The 6,000-nt window shown below is 39.8% G+C and overlaps 1 pseudogene across 1 annotated transcript in view; it reads left to right on the forward strand.

Annotated features, from left to right (window-relative positions):
• LOC308233568 (large ribosomal subunit protein bL9m-like) overlaps positions 1 to 2,044 on the forward strand; it is a 108,983-nt pseudogene extending 106,939 nt beyond the window's left edge. The window contains exon 2 of the transcript in view: positions 1,326 to 2,044. The product of the transcript in view is annotated as a large ribosomal subunit protein bL9m-like (transcript). The remainder of the gene's footprint in view (positions 1 to 1,325) is intronic.
• Positions 2,045 to 6,000: the final 3,956 nt, after the last annotated feature.

The following is a 6,000-nucleotide window of genomic DNA, read 5'->3' on the forward strand; positions in this document are numbered from 1 at the left end:
GGGTGGGGCAGCCTGAGTGAGGTGCCTGTGGTGGTTTGCAGGCTGGCCATGCCCCCCAGCGACCCAAACAGAGGCCCTGGTATCTGGGGTTTATTTATTTTCTATAATTGAAACTTTGTAGCCTTGAGTGGAGCCAAGCCTCCTGCTTGCTCCATGGCCCCAGTCATTTTTGTTGGGATTTATTTATCTTCTATAACTGAAACTTTGTAGCAGAGGCCAAGGCAGGCCAGGGCTGTGGGAGCTTGGCTTCCTCCATCGGGGGCAACTCAAGCCTCCTGCTCTCTCCAGTTCTGTGGCTGCCGCCATTTTTGTCGGGATTTATTTATCTTCTATAATTGAAAGTTTGTAGCCTTGAGTGTAGGCCTGGGCTGCCCACGGTGGCAGGGAAGCTTGGCTTCCTCCATTGCCAGGAAAACCCAAGCCTCCTGTTTGCTGCAGCTCCATGGCCACAGCCATCTTGTTTGGGTTAATTTGCATACTCGCTCCTGATTGGCTGGTGGGCTTGGCTTGTGGGTATAGCAGAGGTTACAGTCAATTTGCATATTACTCTTTTATTAGATAGGATAGTAATTGAATTATATTTCAATACAGCTGAAAAGATAAATATGAAATGTAAAAGGGGCAGGGAAAATTAAAAACAAGTAATAGAATTTTAACACAATTTCCTCAAATTTATGTAAACATGAAACCTTTCTCCAAATTGTATTAATGAGCTCCATAATTGGGATTTTTGTAGACTATGCTTTGGAAAACTGTTCTAGTTACTTCATTGCTTTCCAATCTTTTTTTTTTTTTTTCCCCAGCTTTAGGTATAGTTTATTATTATTTTTCTAATATGTATTTTTTGTTAAAGAAATATATTTGACATATAAGATTGTGTGAATTTAAGGTGTACAACATGTGAATTTGATATGCATATATGATTGTCATTGTATCATTACTATACAAATATTGCACATATTTAAGTATACATTTTGATGAGCTGGGATGTGTGCATACACCTTTAGTACCATCACCACAATCAAGGCACTGAACATGTCTGTTATCTTCAACACCTCTTTGTGCCCCTGGCCTTTTTTTTTGTTTTTTTGTTTTTTTGTTTTTTTGTTTTTTGGTGATAAGGACACTTAATATAAGAATTAGCGTAGGTAGCAGCCCTGGGCTGGGCTCAGCTGCTGGGAGGACTAGTCGGGACCCTGCTCAGGCCACAACTGGAAGGGGGCACCCGGCCAGGGGCGTGGCTTCAGCCTCTCACACCACAGAGGTCATCCTGCAGCGTGGGTGGAAGGAGCCCCGGGTGGAAGGAGCACGGGTGAAAGGAGCAGGAGCGCGGGTGGAAGATTCCGCGGGTGGGAGGAGCGCCAGCAGAAGGAGCCGCGGGTGGAAGGAGCTGCTGGGCGGGAGAGCCCCACGTCTACAAGCTGGGCAAGGACATGAAGCACCTGCCCAAAGACCACCTGGAGCTCATCCTCATGCAGCCACAGTCGGTGGAGGCGCTTGGCGTTGGGGTGACCTGGTTTTAGTGAAGAAATTTGGGGGCCGGAATGGACTCCTTCTTCAAGGACTGGCTGTAAAGGCATCCCCTGCAAACAAGATTTGTTTGAAGAGGAGAAATTGCTAAGACAAGAAGGAAAATCAGAAAAGATGCAGACCAAGGCCGGCGAGGCGACAGGGAAATTCCTGCAAAGCTGTCACCTGGAGGTGGGAATGTCAAATGGGAGCTAAACCCTGAAAGAGTTGCCGGCCATTTTCTAAAATGTCTTGGTGGTGTGGTAGCCCCACATGCAGTAAAGTTACCAGAAAAGCCCATCACAGGATGGGCGAGTGTTGGTGTGAGGTGAGGGGAAATGGGCTTGACACTGTCAGGGTACCTATGTCTGTGGTGAACTGTGAGAGGCCCGAGACCAAGGGATCGAAGTACCGGGTGGCCCAGCAAGCTGCCGGGGAAATGGCCCCACCAGCTCCACGTGGTCTGCACCTGCTCTCCCTCAGGAGTGGAGGAGCAGAACCGAGGCACAGGGGAGCAGAGAGGAGCCAGCTCTGACCAAGCATGGAATTTTAGAGACTATATGGGGACATCGGACTAAACTGCATACACATGTTGAATTCTCCATATCTGTCATCTCCATTTTTAACTGTTATCACATCTGGCCTTATTGGGGCAGTCCTGCTCAAGAAGTACCAAGTTGTAGATGTGATAAGACGAATATGAATAGATCAAAAACAGCCTAGGTCCTATTTCCTCTCCCTCCACTGGAATTCATTGGAATAAATGGAAGAGCTAGCCATTATCTTTAGTGCTTGCCATATCCTCATCATCCAAATTGAACATTTTTGTCTCAAAAAGAAATAAAGAGGTTGTGTTCTAAAATATATATATATATACACATATATATAGCATCTTTAGTTTTTAATTACCCAACATGAAATTGTCAAACATAGGCACTACATTGCACAGCAGGTCTTTAGATCTTATTCTTCTCATACAACTGTAACTTTATACACATTGAATGACTCCCCAACTTTTTATACTTGCTACATTCTAGACTTCTACCCAGGAGAGCAGGGGATTCACTTAAGTCAACCCCTGCAGGTTACAGAGCTGAGCCTGCTGCGGGAAGACTGTGCTTGATTGCAACCTGTACCTCATCAGAGAGAGCATACTATTTGTTTCTGCCATGGGCTGATTTGAAGATAGACTCTGAATACAGATGTAGATGTATAGTTTGGTTTGTAACATTTATGAGTAACAGGCTCTCTATTTTTTGCTGAGTTAAATTTGTAGAAACTCGGTGCCCTATAGAAAGCAAGTTTCCTTTCATCCAGAGCTCATAGGCTAGAGGAAAAAATAAAGCTGTTTGTTGCTGTAATTGCCTGGGTTTAGGTTATTACTTATGGGAGCACAAGCAGCAGAGGAGGAAGATGGGAAGGGGATGCTGGCTGAAGACACCAGCAAGACACCCCAGTTCCCTTAACCGCCAAATTACCTGGGTTCACCAAAGTGACATCATAATGCAGATCTCTGTGCTACAAAACTGTGGCCAGTAGCTTAAACAGACTATCTTTAAATCAGTCCATATTGTGTAATAAGACTGTATCTAAATAAAATGTCAAGTATATTTTATAATAATAATTTAAAATTTTTAAAGTTATTTTGTTTGAGTATTTAAAAATTTGTAAATGTTGACTTTGGTGAAATTATTTTCTTATGATACAATTTTAATTGATAGAAAGAAACTCTTGAAAGTTAACGATTAAGGCATGCCACTGTTATGATATCTCAATCAAAATATGATACAATATAGGGCTATTGCTTTCCTCTGCCATGAAAAGACGCAGTGTTCTATTTTTTTTTCCTTAAGAATTATCTTAATATCTACCATTAAGGTAATTAATGGATGTTAAACAGTCTCAAAAATAAGTTGTGTTCATGATTAAAATAAACTCTTTTAATGCAAAGTGAATAAAGAAATGGTGCAGACTGTGGAAGGAGGTGAACCGGAAGCTGAGATAGGGTGTTTCCCATTTCTATTTTTCTAAAGTTAAATTTGGAGCTCAGATATGTATAGTGACCTCAAAAATTTCAGTAATGTGGTGACCTCTGTTCCTTTGGGAGAAATTTCTTCTAATGGTTCTTCCCGCAATGCTGAAGTTAAGGTAAGTGTAGCAATTGCAAACAGTGAACTTGGTAATAAAGACATAGAACTGCCAAGGAACCTCCCATAGAGGTGGTTAAACGTAAGGCCAGCTCTAACGGGGCAGCACCATGGCCTAGTAATAAGCTACCAGAAGAGAATCTGCCCACGAACAGCAGCATTTGCTTTATTTCAAACAGCAACCGTTTCTTTCCTAAGTGACACACTTTCCTGAGAAGAGCACCTTTGAATGTGAATTTATATAACTGGTGACAGAAGCTGCAATGTTTTACCCTACCTACATGCCCATCTTAAAGTTTTCAGGGGAAATATTTAAAAACATGCACCCTCTCTTGCCTAAGTATAAGAATTATTGATGTTTTATTAAAATTCATTAAGAGTGAAAACGCTGAGATTTTGAAAACCAAACCATAGAAGTAAGTGAGCCTATTTTAAAAAGCAAGTAATTGCTCTTGAACAAATAGAGACAATGGGAAAATTTAGAGCACTAAGAAGTAAAGAGGTTGATTTTCTGGATGTTTTTAATTGCATTAACAATTGCTAGATGTCCACACTTGGGAGTTTATGGGGAAAAAAAAAAACAGTAGAAGCAGATCAAATGTTCCCTTTCATTTTTATAGCTTCTCCATCCCCAGAATTTGAGGGACAGGTTAGGTGATGACTACAAGTTTTTCACAAAAGTCTTACCTTGCATTATAATTTGGAGAATTGGAAGACATACCACTGTGGGTCAAAGAACACTTTAGCAGAGAAATTTTGTCAGAATTCACTCTACCCCTCTTTTCCTCACTACTCTTGTGTGTGTGACTTCTTTTCTTGGAATCTTGGGGAAAATTTATGAGGTAGAATACATACAAAAAGGAAAATTAGTTATTAGAATAATTTTAGGACAAAGACACCCTAAAATTAGATTTCATATACATCTATGTGTGTTTTTGAATTTATGTGTTAATAATCTTTTAAAGTATTATTTAGTTATATATCTTGTTTACAAAACTAGTAGCCAAATAAGAGGCAAATCTGCCAACAAATTAGGTAAGCTAATTATCATACTTAAATATAATAACTAATTCTGCACCAAAAGGCTTTCTCTAGATCTAAAAAGATTACTGTAGGAAAGTTTATAACAAAAGAAAGAACCCAGTCAGCATGGCTTCGTGCAGTGGTCGGCAAACTGCAGCTCGCAAACTGTGGCGTTAGAAGAAGTTTAAGTTTAAAAAGTTTGGCTCTCAAAAGAAATTTTAATCGTTGTACTGTTGATATTTGGCTCTGTTGACTAATGAGTTTGCTGACCACTGGCTTAGTGGTTGAGCATTGACCTCTGAACCAGGAGGTCAAGGTTCAATTTTCAGTCAGGGCACATGCCCAGGTTGTGGCTCCATCCCCACTGTGGGGCATACAGGAGGCAGCTAATCAATGATTCTCTCTCATCATTGATGTTTCTTATCTCTCTCTCCCTCTCCCTTCCTCTCTCAAATCAATAAAAAATATATTTAAAAAGAAGAAAGAAAGAAAAAATCAGATATAATGCTTTATTAATTGATAAAAATCTAAATACATTAACAAATTTCTTATTTACTAGTATATGGCTTTTTAACAACAGACATTATAATACATTCATTTAAATAATCACAAATCAAATGGTGCTTATTTCACAATTTCATGGCACATCAGTTCTGGTGAATGCTCAAAACACAAATTGAAATGCTACGCAAGACACAAAACCACAAAAGCAATTTATGTAAATATAAAAATGCATTTGCATCTTTTAAAACTGCAACACTAGCCAGTTTGGCTCAGGGATAGAGCATCGGTACTTGGACTAAAAGTTTCCTGGTTTGATTCTGGGCAAGGGCACATACCTTGGTTGCAGGCTCAATCTCCGGTCCCAGTAGGGGTGCTTGCTAGAAGCAGCCAATTAATTTGTCCCTCTCACATTGTTGTTTCTCTCTCTTCTCTTGCCCTCCCTTACACTCTCTCTAAAATAAAATCAATGGAAAAAATATCCTTGGGTGAGGATTAACAAAAAAATAAAAGTAAAATAAAATAAAAGTGTTTGACCTACCCCAAAAAAGATATATAACACAGGACAAATCTGAGTTATTGATGTCTTGCATAATCTATTTTGGGACATAATACTATGCATAACACCACAGAAAAAAAATGAATAATTTCTCTATCGATCACTTACATATTCAAAAGAATATACACTTACCTTCTCTGCAGCTGTCTGTTTGCAATAATCACCCTAGTCATTGAAGCAGCACACCCAGGGACACACATGAATATGGTTCCCACAATATGGAAGCATTATTTCACCCTGAGTAAGCAACTATAAAATAAT

Source organism: Plecotus auritus (genome assembly GCF_963455305.1).
Source record: "Plecotus auritus genome assembly, chromosome: 9".
NCBI classification, from domain to species: domain Eukaryota; kingdom Metazoa; phylum Chordata; class Mammalia; order Chiroptera; family Vespertilionidae; genus Plecotus; species Plecotus auritus.